Below are 24751 nucleotides of genomic sequence, written 5' to 3' on the forward strand. Positions count from 1 at the left end.
ATGCTCCTACAACTATTGTGAAAGATGTTATGGTACAAGGGGATAATGAGGAAACAATATGTAAACGGATTGCTAAAATCCAAGAATATGACCTAAAGATCAAGCCCATGAAGTTGATCAAGGGGAAGTGATTAGCTAAAATCTTGTTTGAATAAAATTGTCAACCATTGGGTATAAATTTGCTAACAGAGGAAGGAGAAAGCCGAAGAGAAGAGGAGAAAAATAAGGTCAAGACGACAACACAAAAAATAAAAATGAAGTATCTCATGTCTCACTTATATAAATATATAATCCAATATTTAATTTTTTGATTTGTCCAATCAATCTTGATAAGGTTAAATACAGGGATCTTAGGCGACAAACCCATAAGTTCTTCATTTCAAATGCCAAAATATATTGGAGAGCTCCACAGGGGATTTTGCTTTTATTCATGGTTGAAGAAGAGATCCATTGAGTGATAGATGAGTTCCATTATTTTGTGCATGGGGGAGAATTATAGTTGGAGAGATACAACCCATAAACTTCTCAAACAAGGTTTGTATTGGCCCAAGTTGTTTGGTGAAGTACATGCATATGTTTGGGGGTGTGAGAAGTGCCAAATGTTTACTAACAATAAGAAATTAGCGCATTTTCCTCTAATCCATGTTTTTGCTAAAGAACCTTTCAAAGAGTGGGAGTTAGACTTCATTGGGTAAATACACCCACCCTCTAACAGTCAACACAAATGGATTCTTATCGCCACTAATTACTTCACTAAGTGGGTGGAAGCAGTCCCAAATACAAATGAAACTGATGTTGTGGTTATCAAATTCATGAAGGAGAATATTCTTGCGAGGTTAAGTTTCCAAAGGAATAGTATCACTGATAACCCTCAGGCTTTTAAATACGCCAAGTTTTTGAACTTTTGCGAGAACTATAACATCATTTTGGGTCACTCCACTAGCTAATATCCACATGGAAATGGATTCATTGAGTGATCAAATAAAACCTTGGTGAAGATTGTTAGGTAGACAATATCATAAAATCAGAAAAACTGGGACTGACAATTGAAGTTTTATTTGTGGGCCAATAGAGTTACTACCACGCAGTCAGCTTGAAAATATGCTTTTGAATTAGTCTATGGGAAAGCTACAATTTTCCCTATACAACTAATAATAACAGTGGCCAAAATTCTACACGATGTTGATTAAGAGCCAAATTTTCTAACCAGGGGGATCAATCAGTTGGTAGAATTTCAAGAACCTAGGGGGGAGATGACTTAGAATATGATTCAATATCAGGAAAATGTGAAGGCTCTATTTGGGAGAAAGGCAAAAGGCGAAACCTTAAATCTAGGGGATTTTTTGCTTATGTGGGATGTCAAACAATAAGATAAACGAAAACATGGAAAATGAGATCCCTTATGGTTTGGGCTTTTCAAGATTGATGAGGCAAACATGAACAATACTTTCTTGCTGGAAATCTTGGATGGTGAAGTGTGTGAGATACTTGTGCATAGGTAGTTTCTCACACTTTAATTCCAACACTAAATAGATCCATTCTCACCAATTGTACATACCAGTGAGCCATTGTATATACCAGTAATGATTTAAGTTCTTAACTTTTCAATTTTTATCAATTCATATATTTGAATAAAATTACTCCATGCCTAATGGATAGAAGGCACTAATATGTAGGTTCTCAATGCATTAATTGCAATACATTTTCCCAACTAGAGTTGATGTTGTCACATACTACACCTTTTTGCAATTTTGTCAAATGATGTTAAATGGTCATTAAAGAGGGGAGTCGAAGTGCAAAAGGGACAAAGAGGAGAGAAAATATCATAGGCCGAAATGTAAAGAGGAGTGTCAAAATTTGGGACCCGATCACATCGAAACCCTTTCAAATTGATTTTTGAAAAAGTTTCGATGAGAGGGTCTTTAATATTATATGGCACGCAGTCACGTAAAACCAGAACTAGGTAGAGCACCTATGTGTCAAGATGTAATTTTATAGGACGATGGCATCAACACTTTGCTTTAATTCTTAATTGAAAAGATTCTAATGAGAGGATCTTTTATATCTGGTGGTGGCTTGCCATGAAGACTCAAAATAATCGAGGATGCAAGGCGGACAAAGAACCGAAGTACCAAGAAGTAATATCATAGGTTGAAATCATAGAAGCTCTTTTAGTTCCCTTTTGAAAAAAAATTCACAGAGAAGGGATCTTATATAGGCTAGTGCTTGGTCATGAAAATACTAAGGAAACCATTGCAAAACCAAGGATCCTAGGGACCCTTTCTCTCTCCTCAAAATTAGACACATGGCAGTAGATTGTTGGTTTTGAGAAGCTAACAGGGAATATTTCGTCACCATGACTTGGCCAAACAAGGACACATGGTAGGATATTTCAACATTTTGGAGGCCCTAAATAGAAAAATTAGGGTGACACATGCGACCACTTAGGAGGTGTGACATGGAGATGATAACACCAGCGTGACATCATTTCAGAGATCTATGTTTTAGAGGTGAGAGAAATCAGAACTCTTTTATAATTATCTTTTGAAAATGTTCTGATGGAGAGGGCTTCGATACTATATGTCACCCAGTCATGGGAACTCCAGAGAACTAAGTGCATAGAGCTAGGGCCGAGCACCAAGAACTATGAACTCCTCATAAGTGGAAACTTTCGTAAGTCCAATGTTAATTCTAAATTTGAAAAATTTCAATGAAGAGAACTTCTAATGTAGACTAGCACATGATCATGAGAGATCTATAAAAACCAGAGCTAAGGCAATATTTAACACCTAAGTTCTATGGGCCATATCGAGGATGAAAATATTGTAACCTATGTAAATTCTAATTTGGAAACATTTTGATGGTGAAGAGGCTCTAATATGTGGTGGCACTTAGTTATGACCATTCAAATAACAAAGGGTGAAGCATGAATTACAATGGGAGATAGGCCCCAGATAGGGTCCTATTAGATAAATAGGAAGAGGGCCGATGGAAGAGGAGCTTGAAGGCATCAGAAATTTATGTGTTCAGAATGTTATCTCAAATGCTGTTACAACAATAGAAGGCTACGATATTGCAATGCCTATGCATTAATCCTTTCGGCACGTGAAGTGGTCCCATGGTTGATCAGCGACAAAGGAGCTTAAGAAGGAGGATCAAAGGGTGATCAGAGATCTATGTTTATGTAATGATATTATATAATAGTTATAGACATATTGGGTTGTGATAGTATAGCTTAGAGTGTATGCAGGTGGATTGGTCGACACCTATGTCATGGGACATCCTCAAGACCACCACACCTAATCATGGTCAGTTCTGAGAGGAGAGATTAAACAATTAGGTTGACAAAGAGACGGGCATATTAATTGATAACCACAAAGGAACATCGTGGCAGAGATGTGGCCTAATCTGAGGCAATCACAAGAATTGGCATGGAGATTTATTTTTGTAGCCATCATTCAGTTTTCCCATGTTTTGTTATTTTGTATTTTTTGCATTTTAAAGAAGGAATCAATATGTTATGTAATCATTTGAATATGTGAATGCCAAGACATCTTGTTGATCAGGAAACTGTAACATTAGAAGATGTTTTGTAACTATTGATTCAGAGCTCCCCCTCTGCCCATAAATAAGGGGAAAAAACTCATTTGAAGGGTTCTAAAATCATATTCCAAGAAGTTGTAAATTTGAATTTGCAGGTATTCTAAATTATGTATACAAAGAGAGGTCCAACCTCTTGGTTGAATGTCTTGTTCAAGAGATTCTAATGATTATACAAATATCAACTGTGTTGGAGCTATGATATGGACTCCATTTTCAAATATTAATGAAGCAGATCTGGTGATTCCAAGTGGGTTAATGTGTAGCATGTGTTCCCCTCTATTTTTCATTTCATGTACATTTATCTTCCTCTAAAATTGTGTAAAGAAGTTGTTGGTTTCAGTCTCGAATTATGGATTTACTTATGTTATAGGGTAGAAAAGGTACCTGTGCAGTTACAGATTTAGCAATGATATATTGTAGCCAACAGTACCTGTGAGGTCACAGATTTACCAATGTTATTTTGTGAAAGTATATACCCATGAAAATATAGAGTTATAAACCTTAAATACACTCTACAATTTCTTCACTTTCATCTCCTTAGTGTTCCATAGTTGTGTTGGGATTCATTGCTTAGGATTTTGTGTTATCCATCCTTCTACATTGAATTCCTTTCCTCATTTTTTCTCTCTCTCCATTTTTTTACTACAATGAAAACTATTAAGTTGCATTTTACTATGTGTCGGCCACCATGTCAAGAAATTTATCCTTGCGATGAGTGATATAAACCTACATATATATATATATATATATATATATATATATATATCTGTGTGTGTGTGTGTGTGTGTGTGTGTGTGTGTGTGTGTGTGTTTAAGTATGCCTTGGTAAAGGGTTGTTCAACCAAGTTCTGAAACAACCTAATTCCAATTATATTAAATAAGCAATGCAACAAAAATACTAGGAAATCCTGAAGACACTCCTCTAATATGTCCTAGGATTCCTCAAACCAGGTGTTTCCTCTAGGAGCTACAATATCCCCCATGGGGTTCCAACTAAGATTCAAATTTCCTACCCTGAGAGATACTTCATGACTCATGCGGTCCATTCAATAGATTATCAGGTACATGGTGTAAATCTATGAGTTTCTTCTTTTGCTGCAAAGGAGGTTAGGTGCCTCTCATTATTACTCACCACCATTGCACACTCTAGTGCTGAGGAGTAGCGCATTAACTTCTCTCTTTTATATCATGTTGATTTTATGATTCCTGTGCCACATTGTATGAGATGGTATGCCATTCTTTTGACGTAATTTTTCATGGCTTTAGAAATATGTTGTGGATTCGGACATGGGAGGGCGACCTTCCAATTCGCTTCAGAGCTATTTTGTTTACTTTTTGAGAGGTTTCTAAAGATGAGGCCTAAATTTGACCACCGCCTTCCTAGGTTGATCACTTAGGATCAGATGTGCATTTCAGGGTAGTTGACAGCCAAGAGATGCATACTCGAGTATATGTCCAAGATTTCTGCTAAGGAACTGGCGCTACTCGTGAGTGAGGATGATCCTGCATTTATCACATTGGTGTTTTTGTACGTGGGGATTAATTGGAGCCAGTGTCCCAAAATACTCTTTTTAGCATTTGAGCCTCTAGATGATAAAGGTAATATTAATGTTTCTTTAAATTAATGTAGTTTCATTTTATTGTTTTAATTAATTAGAATAAAATTTCTTCTAACACGTTATTTAACTTGTTTCATTAAATTGCTTAATATTTAAATTGTCTAATTATTTTTCTGTATTGTATATTTTGTAGACATTGACAGATTTGATAGGGACATGCCTCCTCCACCAAGTGGAGGAGATGAGGAGATGGGCGAGGCCAAAGAGCATGACGCACATCCTCAGGGGGTCGTGGGTCTCTGCTGTCGTAGGGCTAGTATGCAATTTCAGATTGATTATTATGAGATATTATTCAAAGATTTGGTTAAGGAGGGACTCTGCCCCACGAGGGCTCAATATATCAACATAGATCCTAGGTTTGTGGATCTCTATAGGAATTGTATGCACGATATGATGTCTCTTATTTGTCATATCATCAGAGCTAGTAGGTTACTAGAAGTGATGAGGGATGCAAGGCATGCAATGGCAAATAAATCAAATGAGGGTGGTGATGATGATGATGAGGGTCGTGATCATGATCATGATGATGAGGGTGGTGATCATGATGCTTCTGGTAGTACCGCCTTATTGGATCATGGCCATTAGGGTGTTAGTGATCATTTTGGTAGTAAACCTCATTGTTAGTCACGTAATGATGAGATGCCAGAGCTAGAGTATGTGCCTTATGTTTTTCCTCGAAGAACAGAGTAGCCCCCTCTTCCTCCTGCTCAGATGACTCGAAAGATGTTGAGGTAGTAGTTGATCATCCATTCTATTCTACTACAAGCCAGGTTGGCACTATTACGTCTCTTGTATTGACATATATTTGATCGAACTTATTTGACTTATATATATATATATATATATATATATATATATATATATATATATATATATATATATATATATATATATATATATATATATATATATATATATATATATATATATATATATATATATATATATATATATATATATATATATATATATACATATACATATATCTATCTATATATATATGGATGGTGCATCTTTTTGGTTCATGTTTATGTACTTAATTTATATGTTGGTGTTGATGTGTATGTGGTAGTAGTTATTTGACATGAGATGTATATTAATTTGAGGATGTGTGGGTGATGATGTTAGATCACAATGATTGTGTTTTGTTAGATGTGATCACGATGATGATTCCTTGTTAGAATATTGAATTTGTGTGCTAGCTAATGGCATTTATATTACTAGAGCTGTATATAATTATATGATGGTAGTGAATTTGAATGTGTATCTTAGATGATATTTATTTTTATTATATGGTTATCATCATGACGTTTATTTTTATGAAATAATATTTATTATAGACCATGTATTGGTGAACTTATGTCAAACTTTTATAAATGACATTGCATGTAAAACGACTTACTTTAAAAAAATATACAAAGATATATTTATACATTAGAAAGTTTATAATGGTTGAAAGGTAAAATAATTTAGTTATATCTTAAGAAGACAAATATGTACAACTCATTCAATTTTAATATAAAATATTAACAATAACAAATTATTCAAAAATACAATCTAGCGAATTCAATATTGGTTTATAAAATTCAATATATTATTAAATTTAAAAAACTTGAGTGAGAATAGTTTATATCCAACCTAGATCCATCTTAACTCTAGATCTACCAAGGGCCCAGAGGGATAAAATATCTTAAGATGCAAACATCTTTTAGAGTGAAAATATATTATGATGGTATAATATATGTAGTTGACATTGAAATATTTTGTTTTTAACTCACGTTCTCCACATTAAATGTTAAAATATGTCTCCTCATGCTTTTCCTATATGTATACATTTAATTATCTTTATTGTTAATATTTTTGAAAATATTACATATCAAATCTATTTGAAAAAATTACAAATATCCCCAATACATTGAATTAGAGAGAAACTATTAATGGAATAATATTTCTCTCAATTTTTCTCACCACAGTGAAAATATAAGAAAATTTTCAATTTAAATTGTTTTATTTTTCTCTATATAAAGTATATATAAAATTATGATATTTAATATAGACATTGAAATATTTTAACTATGGTTGAAGGGAAAATATTTTCTATTATAAATATATTTTTGTTTTAAGTATCACATGTAATTCAAATGTAGAATGAATTGCACATAATGTAATATCAATAATATTATTTCTTGTCATGTGAGAAAATTACGTTTCTTCCTTGTAGTAAAAAGTAAATTATATTTTTTTACTCATTACATTTCTTACTCATAATAAAAGCTAATGTTGTTTTTTTTTACTTTATATCTCTATATAAAGTTATATAAAATTAAGGTGTAAATTGAAGTATTGTAATTATTGTAGACATTAATTTCTCTTGTTATTACTTTAAATTATTATTTTACTATTTTTAAATGTAACAATATGTGACAACATCTCTACTATACATAGATATTGAAAGCCTCTCATAGAAATTAATTTATATTTAATATAACTTAAAAAAAATTATAAATTTTATTTTATTACTAAAGTTATGAGATTTTCAAGAAATTTAAATTTAATATTTATAGAAATGCTTACAAATTTAAATTAGAAATTTCTCTCTATAAATACGAGGATCAAGAAATGTAAAATAAGGTTTGTGAAGTTACCTGTAGTTGGTGATTTTCTCTATTGGAAGTTCTCCCTTAAATAGAGGGAAGTGAATTTTTTTCTAGTAATAAAAAAATAATATTTTGGTGCTATTTTGGTTCTTTATTTGCTATCGTAGTTGTTTAAATTTAACTCCTTTTAATAATAAATATGAGTTAAATAATACAAAAATGACAGTATATTAGATTTAGAATTTTTCCAAACAAGATATTTTATTATTTATTAATTGACAACTCAAAAAATATTATTTGTTCGACATACTTATTACGAGATAGTAAAATTCATGTTTTCACATTTCTCCTCCCTGATATTACATCATGTTAACAATTGTAAGGACTCATCTACTTCAAATAATTTAGTTATAAATACATAAAAGTAGATATTTATTTTACATAATCTAAATTGGAAACAAAAATGCATCACCGAGTCTATTTGAAAGTCAAACAAATGTCTCTCCATCACCATCACAAATGGGGTGCACTTTTTATGGGCTCTGAAGTGATCACATTTAGCAAACACACAACAAAAATAATATTTAAAAAAGTAGATATAGCTCGATGATTTAGATAAAGTGAACGTTCTGTATTGGCACAAAATTTTTATATGACGCACCATTATGTAAGTGTGACACACTGCTATGAAAAAATAAATTTATAAACCAATATTGGTGTGCCATAAGTATGAGTGCATTGATATCGATGTAGTTGTGTTTGATAGCACATGAGAGAAAGTGCATGATTGTGTTTTTGGTGCACCGGTATTTTTTTTTTTTAAGTTGAAAGTTATGTTTCCATATTAATAAATACATTTTTCATTTAATATAAAAACAAAAAAAATGTAAGTTATGCATAAGGCCAATGCATTTTATATTCCAATAATATAACAGAGGAGCAGAGGGAGCAACATGAGGAGAAGGAAAAAATGGTGCACACATACAATATGGTTTGACCATGGGTTGTTGTCCTACAATACACAATCCAAGTGTCTTATGTGGATCTTAGATGTCCCTACTACAAACCGCCATGGTGCCATGGATTTCAGAATTGGAACTATGACAAGTTTATACTTTGTTAAACTTTATCGATTCAAATGGTAAAATAAGAGTCAAATTAGAAGGCAGTGGTATGGAGAAGACAAATCATATTAGGGCTTCATGGATCTTATGAGTAACACGCCAAACACTATGAAAACTTGTAGGTGTGCCTTTCACACCATTGTTGTATTGTATATTTGGTGTCCTTCAAACTAGTGGCGTGATGTATATGGCTTAGGCTCATGACTTTCAATGACACGATGTATATGGTTTGGGCTCGCGACCTTCAATGATCATTCTAGGTAGGATAGATTCTAATAATATATCACACATAACACCTTATTATGTACCCTTATCACTTATTATTACCGAACTTATAAATACATGTGTACTTTAAATAATTTACTTATAAATACATAAAAATAGATGTTTACTTTATGTAATCTAAATAGGAAACAAAAATTCCTCACGAAGTCTATTTGAAAGTCAAACAAATGTCTGTTAATCACCATCGCATTATTTATCATTTAATTTTTAGCCATCAAATATTTATTTATTTATAATTACCTTTGAAAATAAAAGTCAAAATTGTTCCATTATCCAAGAATAAAAAATTAAAACCTCTTATGCATCAACGTAAGCTAATTTTCTCCACTTATGGTCCATAAAAAATGTAATCAACACTTATACATGCATAAGACCTTCTTTTAGTTTACATAATGTTGCAAGAATTGTAATTTAAATACTAAACATGACTTTACATCTTATGTATATAATTTAATCTTACATATTATTACATAATTTTTTTATTGTTGAAGTCCTCATACAATTATCACTACATGATAGTTTATATTGATTTTGAGCTAAGCAAGAAGAAAAAACATGTGAACTAATTAATAAACCAATAAGTATGTAAATCGAGACTAAATCTTCAATGTTATTTCTAAATTCACTATTTTGTTCTCATTTTGTTATTCGAGAAGGGTTGTGACCTTCAATTATTGTTATCATATTTATTGTACACAATTGGAAATACTTAGTTTTAAGTGTAAAAAATTTTCCACTACAAAAAAGACGTGTAAAGAAATTTGTGAATCTTACCAATTATATTATAAAATTTCAACAAGACGAATAAAAGAACAATATAATTAGAAAAATAAAGAAAAAACATACAACAATAGTACAAATGATGAAATAATACAACTACATATCACTCTCCATTTTTATCACCATGATTATCTTCCTCTCTTGTCATGATAACATTTTTGTCCCCAAAATATGTTTTGATCTAGGGTCATCTCTTAATACGAACCAACAATCCATATCCAACACATATGGGTACAAAAAAATAAATTTACAATGTTTTGGGAAAAAAATAAGACTCCCTATCTTCATCCCATCTGTTTAGAGTCGATAGATATCGACCCACTATCGTGATCTTCCATTACATTATTCTAATAAAAAATGTCCTACCACTTGCACCTAAAAATATTACATTGGAATGAAGAGAAATCCACTTGAATGATCTCTTGTATCTTTCCAACATAACCTAACGTCCCATGCATTAGGTTTTGATTCTGGTCTCTAGCATGAATGAATTAATCAAACTCAACTTCCACTCCACAATCTTGTGTCTTGCATTCATCATCGACATCCTATGCACAAAATTGATGTCCATATGCACACATAGGTGGGATTACATGCACCTATAAAAGAGTGAAAAATCCATAGTGTCGCGTGTCTAATAAAATGAACATAATTAAAAATATAAAATATATATAGATATTACAATTCAAAGGTCTATTATGAAGTTAACATTACACAGAAAGAGATAATAATTATGGAGTTGTTTCACCCAATCCCTAGGTTTAGTGCATCATGTTCAGGGCGCGGGTAATGATCAAATGCATCATATTTCTCTCTAACTTAATCATCAACCAAACTATTAGGGCATGTCATTGATATATCTTCTTTTAAATGATCATGATAAGGAATGCTTCTACCATTGAAACATTTTAATTCTTTACTATCACTGTCCCATTTCCTCCTATCTGTTCATCCAATGTGACCAACATGTCTTCTCTTGAATTTATGGAACTTTTTGTGTTTTGCTATGTATGAATGTTGTCTGTTTTGTTTCAGTGAGCACTTTTTGTCATTTTGATACATACTAGCTTGTACTAGCATTGTTTCAGTTTTCATTAACATCTCATTATTGTGGCATGCATGCATTTTTTTTCACGAAGGTCGCCCATTCAGAGAGTCGCCTCACCCATAAGCATTTTGTTCCATTTTCTGAATCTGTCATTCACCATTGCATGAATCATAATTCAATTATGATTACACTCAATATCACCATGCATTCACATTCACATTCTCTTTCAGTTTCCTTCCAGCAAGTCTCGACAGCCTTGGCCTAGACTCTCCCTCACCAAGACAACATTGTGCATTGCCAAGATGAAAGGCTCTATCTTCCTCTCAAGAAATGCACATTTTTTCCTAGTGACTATCCTCCAGTCTTGTATTGCATAATTTTGAGGGAGAGTGAATGCTGGCCCAAAAAATTGCACAATGCAGTCACTGAGCCTGCAACCATTCCTAGCTGAGATTTTGCATCGTTGGGTTGTGTTATGTTCTTCCCACAACTAATGTATGTAGTGAACCAGGGGGTTAGAGGGGGGGCATAGCACCCCCTTCATTGCACCAATTGCGCAGTGGGGGTCTTAGAGGGGGGGTGGGTAGCCCCACTATATGAGGTCCAGGGCAGCGCCCTGGGAAAATTGTTTTGGACCCTGTATTAGGTTCGGTAGAACTACCTATGGTTTTTGGTCCATGGTTTCGGATGTGATGGTTTTCAGTCCATGGTATTGGATGCTTCGACGTGTATAAATATGTATTGTAACATTGAAACAAATATAATGAGAAATCAAGTTGGTAGTCTCAGTTTTGGGATCGAGGGGAAAATCTTTGTGTATATGTGTTTTATGTGTTATACTCTTGCATTGTTTATTTTCTATGTGCAGGTAATTTCTGTATGGGGTTAAAACCTACATTTGGTATCAGAGCTGTTTTGGCTTCAAGGAGATGCTTTTGTTGATGAGGGGTTTTGCTCGAGCCTGTGGTAGACCCTGTTCAGTGGTAGATTTATGGGATCGATTCTGGTGGTGATAGAAGATGGCAAGTAGTGGAAAGATAAAAATCGAGAAATTTAATGGTCAGAGTTTTTTGTTGTGGGAACTCAAGATGGAGGATCTATTGGTGGATAAATATCAGTGGATCATGGTAGATCCAGGTACTAAACCAATGGGAGTGTCCGACGAAGAATGGAAAAAGTTGTATCAGAAGGCTAAGATCACAATACGATTGTGTGTCTCAGATTCATTATTGCTGAATGTATCAAGGGAAGCTACGATGAAGGTTTTGTGAGACAAGTTAGGGACTTTGAACCAATCTTAGTCTCTGGTGAATAAACTGTTACTACGGAAAAATTTGTATAACCTGAGGATGAAAGATGGAGACTCGGTGATAGAGAATTTGAACGCATTTAATACAGTGGTAAGTCAATTATTATTTGTAGATATTAAAATTTCAGGTGAAGATAAGTGCATCAATTTGTTTTGTTCTTTACCAGATTTGTGGGATAGTCTAGTTGTTGCAATATGTAGCAATGCAACTACCTTGTAGTTTGATGAAATAGTCTCATCCTTGTTAATGGAGGAGATGATATGGAAAAATACGGAGAGCAAGAATGGTGATGCCTTGTATGTATGAGGATGGTCCCAGTAGTCATCGAGTGGGAGATCTAAATCTAGAGGGAGATCTAAATCTCAAGGGAAACCTATAAAGGTGGTGTGCTAGAAATGGGAAAAGGAAGGCCACTACAAAGGGGACTGTAAATATAAAGCTCTTAACAAAGGAAAGGGATAGGATGATGCTTCTTCTATAGAGGTGAAAACCATCTTAGATGATGGTGGGGATGTGTACCTGGCATCTTCAAGTACACATGTAGATCATGAGACATGGTTGATTGACTCAGGTGCATTCTTTCACTTCACTCCCCATAGAGAATGGTTTTGAAAGTATGATAAATAGGATGGTGGTGATGTCTTCTTAGGGGATGATAGGAAGGCTAGAATCATTGGTCACGGAAAAGTAAAGTTGAAGTTACAAGGTGGCAGGGTTAGAACACTTCCGGGTGTTCTGCATATTCTTGCATTAGCTAGAAGTCCGATTTCCGTAAGCAAGATGGATGAAGTAGGTGTAAAAACATTGTTCAAGAAGGATACTTGCAAGATGGTTCGAGGAGCACTAGTATTCACGCAGGGAGTTTAGATTGGAACTCTGTACAAGCTACAAGGTATCACTATTGTTGATGGGTGTAATAGTTCTATGGTTCCTAAAGGTGGGATAGAAAATTTAGTGGTCTCTGGAGAGAAGACCATGTTGTGGCATCAAAAGCTTGGAAATATTGGAGAGAAGGTCCTTCGAATACTTCATGGTAAAGGTATGGTAGAAGGTATGAGTAATAGCTCTCTAGATTTTGATTTTTGTGAAAATTGTGTATATGGGAAGAAATATTAGGTGAGTTTCCCCTCTGGTGGTAAGAGGGCAAATTTTTTTTAGAGCTTGTGCACAATGATGTGTTTGGACTTGTGAAGGTTCCATCATTGGGTAAGTGTGTGAATTATGTATCATTTATAGATGACTTCTCAAGGAATACATGGATATATTTCCTTAAGAAGAAGTCTGAAGCCTTTGACAAGTTTAAAGAATTTAAGGCTCTGGTGGAAAACTGGACAGAGAAGAAGATAAAGGTGCTGAGGATAGATAATGGAGGAGAGTTTTGCAGTAAGGAATTTGAAGAATTCTATAAGAAGTGTGCTATAGCACAACAAAAGACTACTCCATATACACCTCAGCAAAATGGAGTTGCAGAAAGAATGAACAAGACATTGATGGAAAGGGAAAGAAGCATGCTCAATGACGTTGGGTTAGGATAGGAAATCTAGGCAGAGGCGGTGGAGACAACATGTTACCTAGTCGACAGATCACCTTCATCAATGTTGGAGGATAAGACTCCACAAGAGGTATGAACTGGTAAGGAATCTTCTCTTTCACATCTAAGGGTATTAGGATGTGATGCATATGTACATGTTCCAAAGGAGAAATGAACCAAGTTGGATAGTAAATCTGAAAAGTGCGTCTTTATTGGGTATAAGGATGGTTTAAAGGGTTATAAGCTTTGGAACTTAGCAACAAGGAAGGTTGTGTACAACTGAGATGTGGTGTTCAGAGAGGTGAAATATGTTATTAAATATGAAGTCCAACTAAAGGAACCTGAGAAGATAGAGTTTGAACTAAAGGAGGAAGAACCACACTCTACAACAGAGGAGGAATCAAAAGATGAAGAGCCAAAAAACTCTAGGTGTTAGAAGACCAGTTTGAGAAAGAAGGCAACTAGAAAGGTACAGTCCATCTACTTTCTGTTCAAATTTTTATTTATCTATTACTGATGATGATCCCAGAACTGTGAAGGAAGTAGAAAATTCAGAGGATGGAAAACTCTGGAAAGCGGCCATGGTTGATGAAATGGCATCTTTGTACAAAAATGAGGCTTGGGATCTGGTGGAGTTGCTGGCTAGAAGGAAACCCATTGCCAGCAAATGGGTGTTCAAGAAGAAGACAAATGAGGAAGGAATGGTGGAGAAATACAAAGCTCGATTAGTAGCGAAAGGTTATTCTGAGGTGTCGGGAATTGATTTTGGTGATATTTTTTCTCTTGTTGCCAAGGTAACTTCTATTAGATTACTTGAAGAGGAGATCTACAAGAGATTGTGTGTACTTGAAGAGGAGATCTACATGAAGCAACTTGAATTTTTTGTGGTGAAGGGTAAGAAAGAACCAATATACAAGTTAAAGAAGTCTTTGTATGGGTTAAAACAGTCACCAAGGATGCGGTATCAGAAATTTGATACATTTATACTGGGACATGGCTTCACCAGAAGCAAAGCAGATCATTGTGTGTATTTTAAATTAATTGGTGACTGTGTTATTTATCTGGTCTTGTATATGGATGATATGTTGCTAGTTGGAAATAACAAAGAAATTATCCAATATTTGAAGACCCAATTGTCCTCCAAATTTGACATGAAATATATTGGTGCTGCAAACTATATTTTGGGCATGGAAATTAAAAGAGATTAGCCAAAGAGGAAGCTCTGTTTAAACCAGAGCAAGTATGTTGAGATAATATTGCAGAGGTTTAATATGTAGGATAGTAAACCAGTGAAGGTTCCTATTCCTGTAGGTGTGAAGTTATCTGTTGAACAGTGTCCCAAGACATAAGAAGAGGAAGAGGACATGTCCCATGTTCCATTTACAAGTGCAGTCAGTAGCCTGATGTATGCAATGGTCTGTACTAGAACAAACATTGAACATGCAGTGGGAGTATTGAGTAGGTTTATGTGAAAACCAGGAAAGGAGCATTGGACAATAGTGAAGCAGGTTTTTAGGTATTTGCATGGCCCTAGTGTGTATGGCTTGTGCTACCAAGGAAGACCATGACTAGACAGAGTCCTGGATATCCATGGCTTTTTTGATGTAGACTGGGCTTGAGATTTGGATCAAAGAATATCTACAAGTGGGTATGTGTTTAACCTATTTGGAGGTGTGGTCAGTTGGATGAGTAAGAAACAATTTGTAGCAGCACTATCAACTACAGAGGCAGAATACATGTAATCAAATCATGCAAGCAAGGAAGTAGTTTGGTTGTAGAGATTGTGTTTAAGTATGGGGTTATTATAGGGAGCTACAAGGATAGACTTTGACAACCAAAGTGCAATTTTCATTGCAAAGAACCTTGCTTATCATTCAAAGACAAAGCACATTGATGTTCAGTATCACTATGTGAGGGATATGATAGAAGACAAAAAGGTGTTGTTGATAAAGGTCGACACTTTGAAGAATACTTCAGATGCATTGACAAAACTTGTGAGCTCTGAGAAGTTCTCCTAGTGGAGAGAAACAATGGGCATTTTAGCACTGGGAAAATGACTAATCTCTCCTGTGGCCCCCAGTGGGAAGGAAACAACAAGTGGGAGAATGTTGGGTTGTGTTATATTCTTTCCACGACTAACCTATGTAGTGAACCAAGGGGTTAGAGGTGTTGCACTGATTGCGTAGCTGGGGGGACACAGGGGGGGCAGTAGCCCCCCCTGTCTAGGGGGTTTGAGGGGGGTAGGTAGCCCCCCTCTATGGGGTCCATGGTAGTGCCTCGGGAAAAACTTTTTTTGACCCTATATTAGGTTGGGCGGACCTACCTATGGTTTTCAGTCCATGGTTTTGGACGCGATGGTTTTCTGTCCAAGGTATTGGATGCCTCGATATGTATAAATATGCATTGTAACATTGAAAGGAATATAATGAAAAATCAAGATTGTAGTCCCGGTTTTGGGATGTAGGGGAAAATCTCTGTATATATGTGTTTTATGTGTTATGCTCTCGCATTTTTTATTTTTTGTGTTTTAGAATCCATATGAAGGTAATTTCTCTATGGGGTTAAAACCTACACAGAATGGACTATGAATTATACAAAGACAGGAGTGATTCAGCCTTCTAGCAGCCCAGACTGTGCCTTGTGTAGTTTCGGCACTTAGTCACTCGACCTCCCGGCCAAAATTGCATGACCTTCATGATCAGTCACACAAGTATCGCAAGTGTTCATCTGCCTCTCAACAACACATGTAAAATGGTTTCAAATAGAGCAGAGTCAAAGACACCATTCAAGGCACACTTGGGGATGTAGTGGATCAAGTGTCTATGAGGTTTCCTACTCATGAAGACATCAAGTTATTTGTAGATAAGGACATCAATATATGATGTCAGCAACATCACAGCGAGGAGCATCATGAACAACAGCTGAAGGAAACATACTAGATGCAATGAATGCAAGAGGAAGGTTGTTGACAACTCAGGGGTGGAACAAAGTTTCAAGATCAAGCAGATCCATTGATAATGAAAAAAACTTTGGAGACTCAGGCTATGAGGTGATGACGCGACATGAAGATCACGTTAAGACAGAGAATGTAATAAAGAAGGAGTTGCATGTTGATCCAGGTGGATATTGGTGGCCACCTGCGAAGTCCACCTGGACCCCCACCATTGTTTCTCTCAGCATTTTTAGTTTCCTTAATTGTAGCACAACTTACTATTTTTAATAGTTTTTCGGGTCCTGAACTTCCGGAGCCGTTTTGAGGCTCTAAACGACGTTTTATGGGAAATATGGGGAAAAATGGGTCCATGGACCAATGTTTCCTCCAAAAGTGGCAGTGCTCGGATAGATCTTTCTAACGAGCTATTGTACGTGTCAAACGGAGATCGTATGCCAAAGTTACGACCCTGGGAAGTTGGTGTACCAATTTACCCAAACGGGGCCCACAGTTTGGTGTTTCATCTTCTAGGGTTAGGTTTTGGAATGTTATGGGTTTTCCATTGTTTCTCAACAATAAATAGGACTTCGAGCCTCGTTGTAACACAGTTCAGAGGCATGTAGCTACCACATCTCTTCTCAGAGATAAGCTACCATCGCCCTAGCTGGTTTATTTCCATTTCTGGTTGTAAGCATATTTCAGTATTTTCCATTAATGAAATGAAGTATTATTTCCGCTGCATCTTTGTGTATATGGTTATCTCTGTAATCTGTTGCGTTCCTATTTAAATCCGGATCAGTGGTATCAGAGCGGTCTACTTTTTCTCTGTTTTTCTTTGCATGTCCCCAACAAGGTTGGGATATAAGGAGTTAGGGCTTGAACTGGTCGAACCTTTGCAAGACCAGCCTCGGAAATCCCGACGGACTCCCATGACGGATGAGAAGAAAGACGAGGGGGCAGGAGATCCCATCAAAATCTTGCTCGAAGAAGCCCTCGAGCGACAACGGAACGCGATGATGGACAGCTTTGCCCAGATCCTTCAGCGGCTACCCAGAAACGACGCATCGGCTTCCAGCAGCTACTCTGGAAACGCCATGCCCTTTAAGGTACAAGTTAATTTTGAAATCCCCATATTCGAAGGTTAGATAGATGCAGATGCCGTAGATAAATGGTTAAATCTACTAGAGGGTTATTTTTCTATTCATGAATTTTCGAGTCGGGAAAAGATTGTTTTTGCTCTTCTCAAAGCAGCCCCCCACGTCAAGGACTGGTGGGAAACCTACTGCAAGCAGAAGGATGAAAGTACTCGCTCACTATTTTCAGCCGCAGCCACCTGCAATTCATTTCGGGATGCCATCAAGGAGCAGTACTACCCTGTCGGAAGCTATGAGGATGAATACATAAAGTGGACCACGCTGTGGCAGGGAAGGGACCAAGACGTGCCGGAGTTCACCAATCTTTTCCATACACTTCGCACAAAGTTGGGTATCAAGGATTTGGAGCAACATTTGATACTCAAATACCGTGGCTGCCTGCACAAGTACATCCAGGAAGAAATACAATTCTTGAACATCTCCTCGCTCGGCGCAGCATACTGATATGCCGTGAAGGTTGAGCAGAAGTTTAAACAAAAGAAGCGAGACTTTGGATCTGTGAATCCAAAGCAGGGGAAAGGTGCCCCTAAACCACAGAACAAAGGACAAAGCCAAGGCGGGACAACCCAAGACAACCCGTCGAAGCTGCAAAAAAAGAATAGTGTCGTGAAGCCGAAAAAGGACACGGGAAAATGGTGTGAGTTCCATAAGAGCTCCACCCACAACACAAGTGAGTGTCGGGCCAAGCAGTCACTGGTGGCTGAGCTAAAGGTTTTAGAATCAGATGCATGTTCTGACTCTGAGTCAGAACATGATAAGGGGAATGACAAAGGGAAGCAGATCATTGATGCGGATCCCAACGCCACTGTTGCTACCGCCAAGATCTAGAAAAATGAACCCAAAGATCCAGAGGAGGAGGAGCGTCTCTTCCACGCCCAGATGTGGGTAAAGGGCTCCCCGATACAGTTCATTTTTGATAGCGGGAGTCAAAAGAACCTCATTTCGGCAGAAGTCGTGAAGCAGTTGGGCTTACCGACCACAGCACATCCACAACCATACACCATTTGGTGGCTTCACCAAGGACGAGATCTTCGCGTGAGCCAGCAGTGTCGCCTTCCATACAACATCAAGCCCTTCACGGATGAGGTATTGTGTGACATTGATCCCCTTGAAGTTTGTGATGTATTATTAGGATAGCCATACTTGTGGAAGCGACATGCTGTGTATGAATCAAGGCCCTGTGCTGTTATTATTACATTGAGAAATAAGTTGTACAGGATACCAGAGGTAGCACCACCTACCACCATCTCTTTGATTACTGCAAAACAATGCAGTAAAATCATTTCCAAAACTAGGAAATTTGTTTTCCTGATGATACGCCCTCAAGGAAAGAAGAAGATGGTGACCGCGGCCTCCAGACGGGGTCCCTCTGCACGACAACTATAGATGGACAAGGTTGTGGAGGAGTACGAGGACATCTTCACCTCCCCTGCAGGGGTTCCTCTGCACTGTTAGGTCAAGCACTCCATCGATCTGACCCCAGGTGCACCGCTACCCAATGGACCAATTTATCGGCTCTCCATTCTGGAGAACAATGAAATGAAGAGGCAGATTCAGGAGCTCTTGCAGAAAGGTCACATCCGTTCGAGTACATCGCCTTGTGCGAGCCCGATCGTGTTGGTACAGAAGAAGGATGGGACGTGGAGACTCTGTATTGACTATCGGGCGCTGAACAAGATCACTGTCCGTAATAGGTACCTGATCCCGCGGATTGATTACCTCCTGGACCAACTAAAGGGGGCGAAATATTTCAGCAAGATCTATCTGAAGTCAGGATATCACTAGGTACCAATTGAACCCTCTGATGTGTGGAAGACTGCCTTCAAATCCAAGGAGGGCCTTTTCGAATGGTTGGTTATGCCTTTCGGATTGACGAATGCTCTTGCAACCTTCATGAGGCTAATGGATGACATCCTGCGGCCATTCACCAACTCCTTTGTAGCAGTATACTTGGATGACATTCTGATCTTCAGCCAGAGTTGGGAAGAGCACCTCCACCACATCCGACAGGTTCTCCAAACACTGCGACAACACAAGCTATGTGCCAATTTGGAGAAATGCACTTTTGGCATGACCCAGGTTCAGTATCTTGGATACATCATTGATGAACAAGGGGTGCATGTCGACCCAGCGAAGATCCAAGTCATTCGGGATTGGCCATCTCCAACCACTCTAACAGAGCTCCGCAGCTTTCTAGGTCTTGCCAACTTCTACCGCAGGTTCGTGTTGGGGTTTTCTCATATTACTTGGCCCTTGAGTCATGTCACCAAGGGAGGGGCGAAAGCAAAATTCTTTTGGTCTGAATCTCAACAGAAGGCATTCATGGAGTTGAAGGATCACCTTTGCACGGCACCAGTGCTCGCATTACCAGATTTACAACAACCATTTGAGGTCGAGACAAATGCCTCTGACTATGCTATTGGGGCAGTCCTTACTCAACATGGACATCCAGTGGCATATCACAGTGAAACACTTTCAGACACAGTCCAGAAGTACCCCACTTATGATAAAGAAATGTATTCCATTGTACAGGCCTGCCGACAATGGAAGCATTACATTTTGGGGAAGGAAACGGTCATCCACACAGACCACCGACCCCTGCAGTTCATACAGACCCAAGGGAAATTCCAGAATGATCGTCATCAGAAGTGGTCTACATATCTGCAACAATTCCACTTGAATATCAAGTATAAGAAGGGCAACACCAATAATGTTGCAGCTTGCCTCAGTCGACCACCGATCATGGCGTTAACCACCGTGCTCAACTCTTGTGGGCACGAGACTTCTGATTGGCCACTTCTCTACAAAAGCGACCCAGAATTCGGCCACACATACCAGACACTCTTGGAGGGTCGACATGTTCCAGATTTTCACCTCCAGGATGCCCTGTTATGCCACCTGGGTCACCTTTGTGTTCCTTCAAGCGAGCGTGCCAAGATGATTTGGGAAGCACACTACAGTCGAGCTACTAGGCATTTCGGGGTCGAGAAAACAGTGGCAGTACTACAAAATTATTTCTATTGGTCGAATCTTCGACAGGATGTTGGGAAGTACATCAGATCATGTACTGCCTGTGCCATTACCAACCGACCATCAAGAAGCACGGCCTCTATACCCTGTTGCCTACCCCTAGTCGACCTTGGGAATCCATCTCCATGGATTACATGTCAAGCCTTCCTTCCATTAAGCATGGAAATGACTGTGTTTTTTTGGTCGTCGACAGGTTCTCAAAGATGGCCATTATGGCGGCCTGCAAGAAGAATATCACAGCAAAAGCCACTGCTAAACTCTTCTTTGAACGAGTGTGGGTGCACTTTGGGATCCCACAATCTATCATCTCAGATTGGGACAGTTGGTTTCTCAGCACATTTTGGTCCAGTCTCTGGTCAATGCTGGACACCAAACTCACGAAGTCCACAGCCTTCCATCCTCAAACTGATGGCCAGATAGAGGTTGTCAATAGGATGATTTTGCACATTCTACGCATGTATAACTCAAAGCATCCACGCACATGGGACGAGAGCCTCCCCTATGTTCAGCACAGCTACAACCGAGCTCTTCACAGCTCCACTGGCCATAGCCCTTTTAAGGTGGGTTTGGGATTCCAGCCACTATGCCCCATTGATGTGGCCATGCCACTTGTAGCTAGTCACATAAATTCAGCTCATGTCTAGTCCGAAACAGATAAGGCCACCAGCTTCATTGAGCGCATCCAACATATTCACCAGCAGGTCCATGACATTCTGGAGAAATCAAATGCCAAGTACAAGCAGCGACATGATCAACATTGGGTGTCACACAAGTTTCAGGTGGGCGACAAAGTCTGGTTGCATTTGCAAAAGGAACGCCTTACTGGAGCCTATCAGAAACTGAGACCACTCCGATATGGTCCGTACACCATTACTAAGGCTATGGGAGACAATGCATTTGAGCTCAGCATTCCCCCATTCCTTGGCCTGCACCCAGTGTTCAATGTGGACCGCCTTCGGCCATACTTTCCACCATTGCTGGACACATCCAACATTGCAGAACAGCTCACACCCACAGAATTAAATCCAGATTGCATGGAACAAGCTGCAACTGATCGGATCATGGACACACTGATCAAGAACACTCACCAATAGAATATCCAACTGTATCGAGTCGCCAAAGCATGCCAACTCCTTCAGCAGGGCAAGTGGCTCACCAGGGAACAAGTTCAGCAAAATTTTCCTCATCTCATGGAGGAACTCAACGCAATGGGGACCATTGCTTCCTAAGGGGGGAGGAATGATCCAGGTGGATATTGGTGGCCACCTACCAAGTCCACCTGGACCCCCACCATTGTTTCTCTCAGCATTTTCAGTTTCCTTAATTGTAGCACAACTTACTATTTTTAGTAGTTTTTCGGGTCCTGAACTTCCGGAGCCGTTTTGAGGCCCTAAACGACGTTTTTTGGGAAATCTGGGGCAACATGGGTCCATGGACCCATGTTGCCTCCCAAAGTGGTAGTGCTCGGATAGATCTTTCTAACGAGCTATTGTACGCATCAAACGGAGATCGTATGCCAAAGTTACGACCCTGGGAAGTTGGTGTACCAATTTACCCAAACGGGGCCCACAGTTTGGCGTTTCATCTTCTAGGGTTAGGTTTTGGAATGTTATGGGTTTTCCATTGTTTCTCAACAATAAATAAGCCTTCAACCCTTGTTGTAACACTGTTCAGAGGCATGTAGCCACCACATCTCTTCTCAGAGATAAGCTACCATCACCCTAGCTGGTTTATTTCCATTTCTGGTTGTAAGGATATTTCAGTATTTTCCATTAATGAAATGAAGTATTATTCTCGCTGCATCTTTGTGTACATGGTTATCTCTGTAATCTTTTGCGTTCCTATTTAAATCTGGATCACATGTGTTGAAGACGCAACTGAAGGAAGAACATGAGATACACAATTAAGAAAATGAGTTACAGTAGGAGCAAGAATAACAGGGGGCGCAACATGCACTCACAAACTCCCATACAAGTTATAGATCCATCCCAGTAGCTGGCACAAAGCAGACATGGTGACCAATGTTGTTGATCGCATGCAAGGGATTCAACAACATGCATGTCATTGTTTGCACACATGCGATCCAACACATTTAGCACACTCACCAAGTTGAAGGAAAGTAGCAAGTCCCTCTAGAGCTGAGTATATAGTTGATACTTGATGGAAATGACCACCAACACACACTAGAAGATCATCATGAACACTATATATCAGTGTGTTACCAGTTTAGTCGCACCCAAGAAGACCATGTGAATGTTAGCAGATGAGTTGGATGGAGGAGCCATATCCATGCACCTGAATGCAACAGAAGCAAGAGTTCGCTTCAACAATATGTCACCATGGAGTGCATACAGACAATTGCAGATGACCAATCTTGGCAGCACCTCACCACATTCACCATCACAAGCATGTGAAAGCATTGGTCTCACCATAATAGACCAAGTGTCATTAATGTCTTGCATGGCTTGCTCAAGCCATTTTGTCTCACATGATCACATGTGCATTTTAATGTAACATCTTGTCAAGTGGAAGTTCAAGTGTCGATAGTTGGATTTAACAATCATAGAGTAGATGAAGAGTCATGAGGGTAGATGAGCTGTCACAAAGGGGAATGTTAAGGGTCACCCCACCCTCTACTATAAATAGAACCTCCTAACTTATTGTAAAGTCTTTTGGTTGGCCAAGATTCGATAGAAGTATCTTAGAGAAAGCTTGGATAGTAATGTAGCAAGCCTTGACTTCTCCATTGCACAGAGCTAGGACATCTCTTTGCAGTTGGCATCGATTGCAGCTATAATGTTCCACTATTGGAGCTAGTAGTTGGACATGGATGTATTGTATGATTGGAACTTATGCTTAATATAACACAACCAACATGTTTCATGGATATGTTTTATTGTATTCTATGCTATCTAGTTTACTCTAAATGATATATGTATTTCTTTTTTGACACATGCATGTATGGACAATACTGTAAAAGTGTGTGAATATTTCTCAAATGTTCTATTGTTTTAACCATCACTTTGGATTGCTCACTAAATTTCTTTCCAGCTTGTGATGCATCTTCGATCGTGTGTTTCCTTTAAATCCATGTACTATTATAGGTTTCGAAGGGGTGCACTCACCTCACTCTTAGTGTGTTAGAGCCTCTCATATACCTTCCTTGGCTTGCTGTAGTTGTCACACCCTTGCTACTAACCAAGTTATCCTAATTACCTCTATGCACAATGGTCCAGGCATTACCATACAACCCACTACTAGGACTCCTACACCAAATGGTGTGAGGTCTAATTGGGACTTCTTACCAGGGAGATCCCCTTACATGTTGGCGGGTCCAACACCGTCAACATTTTATCATTAGAAGGAGGGCTAGATGAGAAGTTGAGTCCTCAAATTTGTTTTGAATATCTACATATCTGTCATGACTAACTACCGAGTTGTTGTTCCAGAGTGCATGTCTTATGGGAACAACTTCATTATCTCAGAAAAGATCTCAGATGACTTGTCTCATAAAACATATGATGGTGCAAGACATGTAGCCTTGGTTAGGCATGTGGTTGACATTGTAGGCTCATGTGAAAGACATGGATTATTTGAAGAACACATGACATGTGTGCTATTTGTCTACACGCTTCGAGGGCACACAGTGCACTGGTGTGCCATGGTGCCCAAAAAACCTATTCATTCTCTTGCTCATCTAGATGGGGAGATAGACCATGCTTTCAATTACTTTTACCGT

The sequence above is a fragment of the Pinus tabuliformis genome, chromosome 2_2, assembly GCF_031772625.1.
Source record: "Pinus tabuliformis cultivar Carrire ecotype Pingquan chromosome 2_2, CPIR1, whole genome shotgun sequence".
NCBI classification, from domain to species: Eukaryota; Viridiplantae; Streptophyta; class Pinopsida; order Pinales; family Pinaceae; genus Pinus; species Pinus tabuliformis.